Source organism: Enhydra lutris, unplaced genomic scaffold (genome assembly GCF_002288905.1).
Source record: "Enhydra lutris kenyoni isolate GAN:26980312 unplaced genomic scaffold, ASM228890v2 scaffoldscaffold70, whole genome shotgun sequence".
Classification (NCBI taxonomy): domain Eukaryota; kingdom Metazoa; phylum Chordata; class Mammalia; order Carnivora; family Mustelidae; genus Enhydra; species Enhydra lutris.
Window position 1 is genome coordinate 6114655 of NW_019154154.1, and position 13520 is coordinate 6128174.

General features: G+C 40.5%; 1 long non-coding RNA gene across 1 annotated transcript in view; it reads left to right on the top strand.

The window, feature by feature from the left end:
- The first annotated feature begins 812 nt into the window (after window positions 1-812).
- Window positions 813-13520, top strand: part of LOC111159863 — a 75315-nt gene continuing 62607 nt past the window's right edge. The window contains exons 1-2 of the long non-coding RNA XR_002641435.1: window positions 813-1007; window positions 2065-2191. This is a non-coding gene — a long non-coding RNA (uncharacterized LOC111159863). The remainder of the gene's footprint in view (window positions 1008-2064; window positions 2192-13520) is intronic.

Genomic DNA, 13520 nt, shown 5'->3' on the forward strand with positions numbered 1-13520 from the left:
TAGTAAACTGGAATAGGAACAACCAGAAAAAGTGATATAATTCAAATGGCTGGAGTCTTGAGGGCATGATAACTTGGGAGGGAGTTCTCAAGTGATACAAATCAATGGTAAATACCCAACCAGGCTCACTGGCTTTTTCCTGAAGGAGGCTAACAACCTGTTTATAAATGTCCCCCCCCCCCCCCCCGCTTTGTGTACCTTTTCTGGGCACTGTATAGACTATTTTTCTTTCTAGTTCAGGCAAATATTAGGATAGAAGGACAGGAAATCTAAAACACTTTTCATGAATTTAGTACAAACTAGAGAGGGAAGAGGTAGGAGTTTCCGAGGGCTAGAGTTAAGGTAGGCCTGAGGAATGGAAGGGAGTTATAAATTGAGCAGTTTTGACCTGAAGCAAGAATGATGAATCAAGTCTCCAGGGACAAGCATCATGGAGGCTAGAATTGCTAAGAGCTGAGGGCACTATGCACTCGTTGATGGTAGACAGCTATGATGTCAGTGGTTTTCACCTGAAGCTAGCAGGGTAGACATGGGGGAGAAAGTCTTTTTCTGCTGGAGAGCAAATAAGAAGATTAAGGGTTAAAAGAAGATGAGTAGATGGTATAACAGCCTGGGGCAGAAAAAAAGAAGGAAAGAAACCTTGAGTGAGGTAAACATCTGTGAGGTTTTGATTACAGCTGCTTTTATTTTATTATTTTATTTTTAATTTTTTTTTAAAGTAGGCTCCACGCCCAGCATGGAACACAATGTGGGGCTTGAACTCACAACGCTGAGATCAAGAGTCAGATGCTCAACGGACTGAGCCACCCAGGAGGCCCTATAGCTGCTTTTAAATTCTGAACAATCTGGACTATTTCTAAAAGTCCTTAATGGCTAATAATCCATGCATTGAACTTCCTCAAGGAAAGAATGAACTTGGGCAGGAACTACAAAGTCAAAAACCGAGCTCCCTAGGAGTGACCAGTAGTCTACCACACCTACGTCCGAGGTTCACAGAGAATTCACAGGTGATGGGACAAGGTGTGGCTACCCATATGTGCTGGGCCAGGAGGAAATAGTATGTGTGCCCATATGTGAAAACTGCTTTTTTTTACTTACTGTATTCCTGTGGGATATGAATGCCGAGCCCCATTCACTATTAGAGCTAGGTGGCACAGGGTTCTGTCTGTTGGATGGCAGCCACAAAAGTTGGGGTGCTGGATGTGTATACAAGCTCCTTCCAGGGAGAAGCTGGAGAATTGGTTTTATTGTTGAAATGAGCCAGAAGGAGAATTGGTGTGGATATTAATGATGGTGTAGAGATGAAATTGTATTTCCACAAAGTGAGTGAGTCCATCCCAGCAGGTCTCTATTTTTCAAGGCATCATGCAGAATTCATGCCCAACTGTAGCATCACAGAAACAACACGAGGACCATTTAGTGGCAGATACTCTTCGGAGTATGTTGAGGAAAGTAAAGGCTTTCTAGAAATGCAATTATTAAAGCCAGTATTTAACTCAGAGCAGTTTTCCTGAAGAGACTATGAATAAGTGTGGTGATAAAAGAAAACATTGTTTCAGCCTAGGCTGGAACCAATATACACAACATGGGGCCCATAAAAGGGGTTTAGCAGGGACTATATGTTGCAAGGAGAAGAAACCATGCTAGATTAGAACTGAGATGACTTTTTAATACCCTAACAAAGGATTTTCATTAACCTTTTAGTGAGAGGAACTGCCTATGTATATAGGAACTGCCTATGTATAGGAAAAGCCTATGCCTCCCGCTATAATAATTGCATGTGAGTATACTCAAGTTAGCTCTACAATAAATTGCATATACTTTTCATTTCATAGTATGAGTAAAACACCTTTAAATAAGTATTTTCATCCTTTCACAAAGTCTTAGTTAAAAGCAACAACACCATAAATAATAACCACAAGCTTTCGGATTGATAGAGATGGGCATTTGGATTGAGCAACCTTGACTGATGGAAATCAAGGCTCTGGATTTCAGTGGGATAAACTAGGTGGGCTCTAGTTTTTGTTCATTTGTTTGTTTTTTTTAACACTTTTTTCTTCTCAGAGAGCTGCATGCTGAAAAGGTAGAGATATTAGAAGCAGCAAGGGCCCAGTGCCAAAGCTGGGGACCCATGAAGGCAGATGAAAGACTGGCACGGATTAGGATTTAAGTCAAGATCATGGGTTGAATGGTGAGTCTGCTATATTGGGCACACATGCTGAAGGTCATACTGGCTTTCCAATGTGTTTCCAGGGCTTTCCCAGGACACTAAATTCCTGCCTCAGCCCTAGAATATCAGCTTTGGAGCTGTTTTCAGATCTCGCTTTGTACAGGTAGGGGAGTCCAGTCGGCTGCTGGGTCTGGCTCTCCTTGACTCTGGAGCTAACGTTCACAGAAGCCAGGAAGGGGCCGCTGTCCGCAGGCCCTAAAAGGAAGTTAGTTTCAAGACCTTACCTGTTAGGCGGGCTTGGGGTATGGGCTTGATAGGGGAAAATTTGTACCCAAGGTGGCCAAAAGTTCCTGGCCATTGTCCTAGGGGACTTCCTGGTTCTTCTTCCCTACCCCATTCTCGCGGGCGCTTGAAGTACCATGTGTGCGGAAGTAGAAAGGTATAAATTACCCTCCCTCCTTGAGCTCGGAGCTCAGACCTTTGGAGAACAGCCTCTTCTGAGCCCGCTGGTGTTAAATCTCCGATCCTCCAAAGCCTCCTTATGCCGCTTGGTTCTTCCGTCAGGATCCAGTCCAGGTTCCGTCAGAGGCTCAGGTGCTAATTTAAAGTCGTCAGATTTTCCAGCTGGGCAGGGTTGGGAAGGTTTGGTCCGACAGCAGATGTGAGCATCCTGTAAAAACTGCCAGCCGATTGCCGCTGGCAGAGGATGGAAGGGCTCGGAAACTGATTCACTTGCGCTATCAAGGGCTTAACGCCTTGCTATTTATTATTAATTGTACTCCATAAAACTTTCGTTTACAAATCATTTAAATTAGGTTTTCCTCCCAAGGGCTGCTGATTAACTCACAGACTGTGGAAAGAAGTACAGGGGGAACAAGTTAAAAGCCTGCCTGGGGTGACGCGTCAAGGCTGGGAGGGTAGAGCCGGTGTAAAAACAGAGGTCCCTGGAGTCCTCCGGGACCCACCGAGTCACTGCGCTGCGGGGCGTTGCCGCGCAGCTCCCTCCAGCCAGGTTTGGGATTCTTCGAGCAGCTCTGGCCACAGGCGGTTTATAGATCATCTATTTGGTGTCCACAACTACAAATCATCAAGTATCTGAGCTGGACAGTAAGTAATAGAGTTAAGATATAAGATACCTTCATCTGACTCTGGAGTCTGGTAAAAACTGGTTTTCTAAAGGCACCTCTATACTCTGTTTATGACTTTTCCAGAGGCCCTCCAAACCCCTAGAATATTCAAGGAAAGGCGGTTTGTATCTGAGTGAAAATATGTTCATCCCCAGCGTTGGCTGACTAGAATAAAGGTCTGAGAAACAGAAGCATGAGGGAACTGAAACAATGCCCTACATTTGACTCCCACAGTTGACAACCCACTGCCATCAACTGATAGTGCCTTTTGACATACGTTCTTTTAAGTCAGTAAGGCTTTTGAAAAATATCAGAAAAAGATTTTATTCCTTTTAGCTGTTACCAAAATTTGGAGTATAGAGATATATGGAGGTGTTTTTTTTTTTTTCTAGTCACATAGTTGAATTTCAAGATGATCTGTTTCTACGAAGTGTGACGCGATTAAGGCAGCTTTTGACTTTTCTCTTTTAGTAGAGACTGTTGGACCCTTATCTTCTCCTATCTGAGTAGTTAAGAGGCAATGTTACATGGAAAACTGGGAGCATGCCCCGTCCAGGACACATTTTGCAAGTGTTTATCTGTTGTGGTCAGGGCCTTCAGACTTCTCGTTCCTCACCCCTGCTCTTCACTTCATCGTGCCTCTGGCTGCTCGGACCGTCCACGTTTAAGTTCTACCTAAGCATGTCTGTACCTAAAGCCCTTCTCCTCATATTCCAAAATTACTCTTATGTTTTCTAAGTCTCTATTAAAGTACTCATTACTCTGGGGATATCTCAACTGGAGTTTAGGAGGGAAGTAATTTAAAGCAGCCAGTGCATTCTCCATAAAGGACTTAATTGTTAAACTAATTCTCTTAGAGTTATTTACCTTTCAAAATGGGCTTGTTAACCCAAATGAATCTTGATTTGGTAGAATTTCACACCTGAGCAGAGGGAAAGAGACCTATTCAGGCAGTGTGGAGAAGACACTGTAGGGCAGTGAGATCTTCTCACTCCTTGTTGTTTATCCTGTGGACTGATCTGTGAAGTTAGAGAACTACACATATTGATCGAGTTGTTTGTAATTTTATCACTGCTGCCCTGTAGAATATCGATCAACTTAAATAGGTAATTTTGAGGTGACCTAGATGATTTACTAAGAGGCATCTGGCTTGTTGGTCTTGTTCCCAGCTCAGCCGGTCACGCATAAGGTAGATTCCTTGCTTGGATTCTAAGCTGCTCATAAGCGTTCTGCTTTGCTTGATATGGTCCCTTTCTCACCTTGCTTGAAGTTTGTTAGTGGGTCATAATACAATTAGAAATAACGTCCTTGTTTAGTAGTGGGTTTCTCTCTCTCCTACAGTACATGGTTGAGTTGACAACATTCACCACTTGGTAACTTAGGGTCCAGAGGAATGAGATGTAAAATAGTTCTAGGCCGTGGGTTTCTCATGGTTGGGGTAGGATGACAGCATATTTTCAGAGGAGCTGGTTGGGAGCTGTCATCCGTGGGGAGATGGAAAGAGGAAGGCTGATGGCAAACTTCATTCCTTTCATATTCCCTGCTCTGCCCACACCTTCCTCTCCCCGCCCACCCTGGCCGGGATATGCAGATTTGGTCTTAGGTGAAATGGATAACTTTCAGCATCTGGTATTGAGAATTTCAGTTCATTGTTCACATTCCTTTGAGTTTCTGGGATAACTTAATAAAGAAAAAGACCAATTTGGATTTCAGGAACGTGAGAAAATTTATACTGTTTGTGAAGCCAACAAGCCTCCTGGGAGGCAGGCAATTAGATAATTTAAAATTATTTCAAAGCTATGTATGTTGAATAGAAGACACATATAGGTCACAGAAATCACGTCTTAAATTAGCATTACTTAAGTCTCTTAGTCTCCAGCCAACATTGTTACCTGAGAGGCTGTTGACATGGAGGAAAATATTTGTACGAGGGATGAGAGGAGTCAATGACTTTGACTTTCGTTGGAATATTTTTTATCTTAGCATGTCCCCATCCGTGTTTTCCTCATGAGCTCCAGGCACCTTTCAGTGTTCAATTATTTCCCATAAGGACTAGGTATTTCTTAATATCTTGGCAGTAATTTTATAGAATTTTATATTCTACTGCATAGGCAACCATATTGGATCAGACAAACACTAACATTGCTTACACCTTAGTTATCTACTCTAGGAAGGTGAGAATCCTCTGAGACCATAAGAAGTATAGGTTATAACTAGTAAGCTTTTTTAATAGATAAAGAAAATTAAATATTTGAAGTTGATTGGGTCTAAATGGCAGATAAGTTTATCATGGTCCAATTCTGAAGAAGATAGGAGAAATAATTTTAATTGGTGCAGATTTGAATTCAAACCACAGCTACTTTCAGGTCGTGGTCTGGGATAGGCTTCCTATAAGAACTCTATTGCCCTACACTCAGCTCTCACACAGATGGCTCTGGGATGACAAGCACTGTCTTTAAAAAAAAAAAAAAAAAGAAAGAAAAGTACTTGCCTAGCTTGAGGTACCTGGAAAGCATGCACATGCTTCGTGGTCATTAGAAAAGTTTTGCAAATTAGCTCCAGTGAAGGAGCTCTTGCTAGCTCTTTAGTGAAATAAAGCCACATCTCCATCTCTCTGTAACTCCAGGTTCTCCTGTGCACTGAATGCCTTCCCTGGAGCAGGGACAGAAACAGTCAATTGGGGAGGAGGGGTATGGTCAGAGTATAGAATCAATGACATTTTCTTTCTTGCATTGCCTGGCAGACTGCCTTCTTGGAACACACACATATAGACAGTTGTCACACATCTTAATTATATGGAGCACAACTGTAGATGACACAGAAAATATATTTGCTTCTCTTAGAAAATATTTGATAGAAAACATGTTAACATCGATCTGAAAAAGCCCGCAGTGCTTGTGATATGGTAGAAATATCCTGTGGAGTTACTAGAATCCAGAGAGCCCTGCTAAATGCTTTGAACTGCCCTTGACGGATTCCTTTCTTCTCCTCACAGAGTGAGCACCCGTGCTAGCTGGCACCATAGATGTCGCCTTCACTTCCCATTGGTGAAGGTATTTCCCAGTATGGTCTCTGCTCCCATTGTTTTTGAAGTTGTAAACCAAATCGTATTTGCCATTACTCAACTCAAGGAGAAACATTTTGATTATAATTACATGTTATGAGGCATGTTCATGTCCCTTTTCTCTTTTTAAACCTAATTCAGTTGGCCTAATAATACTCCCAGCATTTGTCTGTCTTCACAGCACCTGCACTGCGGAAATCATCTTATTTTATTTGTCTGCTTGTTTGTTGTGTGTGCGCTCCAACAGAATGTAAGCTTCATGGAGGCAGAAACCTTGACTGGCTTATGTACCACCATATTCTGAGCACCTAGAGCAGTTTTGGTCCACAGGAGGCAAAGAATAAATATTGGTTGGATGAAGGAATTGAACAAAGCCAGAAGATTGTCTCATCCCTGGCTACTCCTTGGACTTTGTGCCAGCCCTTGTCCTACTGACCTCCAAATGTCAGAGCTCTCCAGGACTCCATCCTGAGCCCCCGTCTCTTTCCTAAATTTACTCTTTAGGTGAGATACTATCTATTTCTTTGGCTTCAATTGCCTCATACATGCTGACAACCTCCAAATATATCCAACCAGCTAGGCCACCTACGGAGTCCAGACGTGACTATGCACTTCCTCCTTGATCTGCATTGGAATATCTCACAGCTTTACTAAAATTAACTTTTAAATCATACTCTCAAACTTCGCTGCAGCCAGCCAACCCCTCCCCCAAAAAAAGAACAAACGAAACAATAATCAAACAAAACCAGTCCTTTGCCTGTCTTAATCAGCTCTACAAATGATAACACCTCCCACGCTGTGGCTCAGAGCAGAAATCCAGGAGTCATTCTTGAGTCATCCTTTCCTCAAGTCCTATAGCTCCTCTATCTGGCTGTCTTATTGTTTCCACCACGAAAGTATATCTGGAAATGTGTTTGTTCTTTCTTTCTCTGGTGCCGGTGCATTTCCTTCCACTTTTAATAACGCTGCACCATCATAGTTCCCACTCCTGACCCACACCACTGTGTTCCACACAGCGACCGGAAACCAGATGACGCTGTTCCCTGCCTTAAAGCCCTCCTTGGCGTCAGAGTCCTTCCTCGCTGTGGCAGATGAAGATCTCAAGGATCTCATCCCGGCCCTTCCTTCCAGTGCCTTTCTCAGTGATCATGCTTCAGTCATTTTTCTGTTCCTTGTAGCAGCTTAGCTCTTGTCAGTCTTAGAATTTCCACCCATGTTCATTCTGACAGGACTTCTTTCTTCTCACGATCGGACTGAGTTCTTCTCATCTATTCATGTCTAAAGAGAATTTTCAGACATCCCACGTAAGGTGCCCCCCCCCCCGTTTATTTGAAATTTCATATTGTGGTAATCATTGGAATTACTCACTGAATATTTTTGCATTTCTTTCATCTGAGCACACTGTGGTGCTGTACTTCTTCACTCTCTTCAAATTTAAATATGACCATGTGACTTGCTTTGCATAATGAGACACAAGTAGGAAGGATACGAACCACTTTGGAACAGAAACTTTAAGATCACTGTGGGATTTGCCACACTCCTTTTCCACTGCCGTGGAGACTGTTGAAAGCACTTGTTAAGGGAAAACATCTATCAGTCTGATTCTCTGAGTGACAGGGATGTGCAGACCACTCCCATAGACTTGCATTGAGCAAATTGCGTGAGTGGAGGGAAGAAAAGCTTCATTGGTATGAAGCCGTTGAGATTTGGGGGGTGCTCATCAACAAGGTATAATCTTGCCCAGCCTGACCAGTGCATATGCTGACTTGCTTGCTTTATTTCTTTGTTATCTTTCTCCCACTAGACTATTAAATCTGTAAGGGCAGGAACCATGCTTATTTGATTCATCAGTGGTATTTAGTAAGTGACCAAAGGCATGACACAATAAGTGCTTTAAAAATAATCTTGAGTGTATGAAAGAACAAGTGAAAGTTCTCCCCCTTGGTGGCGAAACGTGACTCAAAATCATGTTATAAACATTTCAGTGAAGTTATCAGAGGTAGTAATGTTCGCATGAATTTAGACAGTACTTTACAAATCCCATAAAAGATACTCACCCATTTGCAAATCTGTTGTGCCCAATATTTGGTATACGTGGTAAATCCCTGAAGTGCACAAAGGTATAGATAAAGGCATGGTGGTCACCTGAATGGAGTGTAACGAATGCAGTACAGTGTGTGGGAAATAATTACTTCAAGGTAAATCTTCTAATAAACATGCTGTTCCTGCTTCCCTGGCTCTCCATAATGACTTTATAGTATAGGTGTATACTAGTATAGTATATCTGTCCCTGACTTAAAGGGAACAGGACACCTCTTCTTCCAAATATGGTGACGAGATTGGCCCTGAGAATGGACAGGACACCTCCTCTGTCCAGATATGGTGACCAGAACGGCACTGAGAGTGTTTTAATGATGGTGGTGGACAGAGGGGAGTAAGCCTGAGCTTTGGTTGGGTGTGAGAGATTCCGTCGTATACCCAGAGCTTAACAAATTCTTAAAAATTTTATAGTTAATTTTAAAATTATGACCAATAAAGTTATTTTGCTAGCATTCTCTCACTTGCTTCTCAAAATAAAAAATAATCACTTAACTCCAGCATGTAGACATTTCTAACTCTGCTTTTCATATGAGAACACTAAGATTTAGAAAGACCACAAGGTGACAAGTTGTAGCACAGCGGAAGCTCAAACTGGACTTTTACCTCTAAGCCTTCCTTCCTTCTTTTTTTTTTTTTTTTAAAGATTTTATTTATTTATTTGACAGAGAGAGATCACAAGTAGACAGAGAGGCAGGCAGAGAGAGAGAGAGAGAGGGGGAAGCAGGCTCCCTGCCGAGCAGGGAGCCCAATGCGGGACTCGATCCCAGGACCCTGAGATCATGACCTGAGCCGAAGGCAGCGGCTTAACCCACTGAGCCACCCAGGCGCCCCTCTAAGCCTTCCTTCTGATGAACTTCTATATGCCAGGCATTTTTAAATGCAGTCAGGAGTTAGCAAGAGTTACTGTTTTACAGATTAAGGAATTGTGGTTTGTTCAGTCCACGGTTACTTAGTAGCAGAGCTCTTGAAATACCGCCTGTCCTGCTTTCCTCAGTTTCCTCCTTGGACAATGGTTTTTGTATTTGCACGACTAGAGGCTGTTTTGGCCAAAAATTACCATGCCATCAGATTGTTGGCTTCTTCTTCTTTCCTTTTTCCTTCCTTCTTCCTTCTTCTTCCTTTTTCTTCATTATTTTTTTAGCTATAATAATTATCAGGTGCCTAAACAACTAATACCCCAATACAAACATTAAAAACCTCAATATAGCATTGTGTTATAATGTAACAGTAGTGTTAGGGTGCTTCCTGTAAAAGTCAGCAACATCTCATTGACAGATGTGCTAGTTACTAATGGCTAAGTTCAACCTCAGCTGCCTGCTCCAGTGGCATTCTGTGGCATCTGTTTTTATCTGCCACCAGGAGTCAGAGTGTATGACAGCAGCCTTTTGACTTTTTTTTTCCTCTTGAACATTTTAATTTTTTGGAATGCAGTGTGCATGTATGTTTTTATGAAATAATTTGACATGTAACCTTGTATAAATTTGAGGTATACAGTGTGTTACTTTGATACATTTATATATTGTACTATGATTGGCATTGTAGTGATATTTAGCACATTACATAGTTACAGTATAGTATTATCTGTATCCATTATACTGTGCATTAGATCTTTATAACTTATATACTGATCATTATAAATCTGTATCCTCAAACACCATTAGTCTTATCTCCTTACCCTTCTTCCCCTTGTAACCGCTTTTTTACTCTTTCTTAAAAGTTTAATTTTTTAGATTCCACAGATAAGTGATATTGTACAATATTGGTTTTTCCTCTAATTTATCTTGCTTAACATAATGTGCTTAAAGTCCATCCATGTTGTCTCAAACAGCAAATATCCTTTCTCACTGCTGAATAATATTCCATTTTATATGCACACACACCACAGTGTTTTTATCCATTCACCTATTGATTGACATTTGGGTTGTTTCCCGACCTTAGGTATTGTGAATAATGCTGCAATAAACATGGGAGTGCATGTATCTTGTCAAAATTCTGTTTACATTTCCTTTGGGTATAGTCTCAGAGATAGAATTGCTGGATCCTATGGTAGATCTATTTTTAATTTTTTGAGGAACCTCTGTATTGTTTAACACAGTGACTGAACGAACTTACATTCCCATTAATAATGTATAAGTAGTACTATACTATACATTATTTGCACCACATCCTTGCAAGCACCTGTTTTCCCTTGTCCTCTTGACAACAACCATTCTACCATGTGAGAGGTGATGTCTCACTGTGGCCTTGACTTGCATGTCTCTGATTAGTGATATTGAGCATCTCACCATGTGGCTCTCCACATAGCAAAAGAAATAATAGAATGAAAAGACAACTTACTGAATGGGAGAAAATTTTTGCAACCATAAATCAGAAAAGAAGTTAACATCCAAAATATATAAAATACTCATACACCTTAACAAACAAATGAAAAACTAACAATTTGATTTAAAAAATTAGACAGAAGGGGGTACCTGGGTGGCTCAGTCCCTTAGGCGGCCGACTCTTGATTTCAGTTCAGATCGTGATCCTCGGGGTCATGAGATCGAGCCCTGTGTTGGGCTCCCTGCTGGGCTCCCTGCTGAGCTCCCTGCTTAAGATTCTCCATCTCCCCCTCCCCCTGCCCCTATGCTCCCCCACCCCCCTACTTGTGTTTTCTCTCTCTCAAAAATTTAAAAAATAAAAATGGACAGAGGAACCAAATAGACATTTTTCTAAAGTGGCCTGACTTCTTAATGGCAATTATGAAAACTTTTTTAGCTACCTAGAAGAATAGAGGGTTTTAGGAAACTTGAAGGCTGTAAATCTTGTTATATGAGCCCTATAATCAGTAACTATTTGCGACATTATTGCTTTCTTATATTTTTTTTCTTCTCTAGAATGTTCTCTTAAGGATTAAATATATATGATGGGGATTTAAATTGGTACAACCACTGTGGAAAATAGTACAGAGTTTCCTCAAAAATTAAAAATCAGAAATACTGTATGATCCACTAATTCCACTACTAGGTATTTAAGGAAGCAAAAACACTGATTTGAAAAGTTACATGCATCCCAATGTTTATTGCAGCATTATTTACAATAGCCAAGATACAGAAACAACCTGAGAGTCCACTGATAGACTAAAGATAAAGAAGATTTTTATATACATACATGCATGCACACATGGAAGGACCTAGATGGTATTATGCTAAGTGAAATAAGTCAGACGGAGAAAGACAAATACCATATGATTTTACTCATCTGTGGAATATAAAAAAACAAAACAAAACAAAAACCCAAACCCCAAATGGGTAAACAAACAAAAAGCAGAATCAGATCTGTAAATACAAAGAACTAATGGTTGCTAGAGGGGAAGGGGATGGGCAAAATGGGTAAAGGGGAGTGGGAGATATAGCCTTCCAGTTACAGAATGAATAAGTCATGGGAATAAAAGACAGCCTAGAAAATAAAATCAGTGATATTGTGATAGTGTTGTATGGTGACAGACAGTAGCTACACTTGTGAGCATAACATAAACTTGTCAAATCACTAAGTTGTATACCTAAAAATAATGTAACATTGGGTGTTAATGACTCTTAAGTTAAAAAATTAATTGAAAAATGATTAAACATATCAGTTCAAATTTTGATGGGAATGTCCTAGGAGCAAAGGCAGTGATGGCAAAACAAATTTTAGACCCTAACTGCAATATAGTTAATTAATACCACTTAGTCTTGGTCCTTAAAGGTTCCCTTTCTGCCCTTACTGTCTCATTTCCTAATATCAAACCAGGTATTCCCAGCTCTTTTCTATATGAGGGTGGTCCTTTGAATAAGGGCACTTTTTCGGTGGTAAAGGTGAGCCTGCATTAATATTAATGATTACAAAGATCTTGGAAGTGATTAAACCCAAGTTTTCTCATTGGAAAAAAGATGATAGTGTCAATTTCACAAAAGGGCAAGTGAAATGATAAATGTAGGTGTGTTTTGTAAAATGTAAAGGAGTCTGTAGTTTTTATTAATAGAGTAATATGTTAAATATAGAGATAACAATGTCTACCTTTAAAGCCTGTGGAAATTTTGAGAAAACTAATGAGATTATATTTATAACACTCTCAGGCTTCGTCATAAATAATTGGTATATAATGTCATGCATAATTAATGATTAGTTAATTTTTTTGTATTTGTACTCAGTTCAGGGAGGCAGTATCTTTTACTGTTTAAAAAAAACAACAAACCAAGGAGATTGAAACAGTCATCAAAAATCTCCAAACAAACAAAAGCCCAGGGCCAGATGGCTTCCCAGGGGAATTCTACCAAACATTTAAAGAAGAACTAATTCCTATTCTCCTGAAACTGTTCCAAAAAATAGAAATGGAAGGAAAACTTCCAAACTCATTTTATGAGGCCAGCATCACCTTGATCCCAAAACCAGACAAGGATCCCATCAAAAAAGAGAACTACAGACCAATATCCTTGATGAACACAGATGCAAAAATTCTCGCCAAATACTAGCCAATAGGATTCAACAGTACATTAAAAGGATTATTCACCACGACCAAGTGGGATTTATTCCAGGGCTGCAAGGTTGGTTCAACATCCGCAAATCAATCAATGTGATACAACACATTAATAAAAGAAAGAACAAGAACCATATGATACTCTCCATAGATGCTGAAAAAGCATTTGACAAAGTACAGCATCCCTTCCTGATCAAAACTCTTCAAAGTGTAGGGATAGAGGGCACATACCTCAATATTATCAAAGCCTTCTATGAAAAACCCACCGCAAATATCATTCTCAATGGAGAAAAATTGAAAGCTTTTCTGCTAAGGTCAGGAACACGGCAGGGATGTCCGTTATCACCACTGCTATTCAACATAGTATTAGAAGTCCTAGCCTCAGCAATCAGACAACAAAAGGAAATTAAAGGCATCCAAATCGGCAAAGAAGAAGTCAAACTATCACTCTTCGCAGATGATATATGATACTATATGTGGAAAACCCAAAAGACTCCACTCCAAAACTGCTAGAACTTGTACAGGAATTCAGTAAAGTGTCAGGATATAAAATCAATGCAC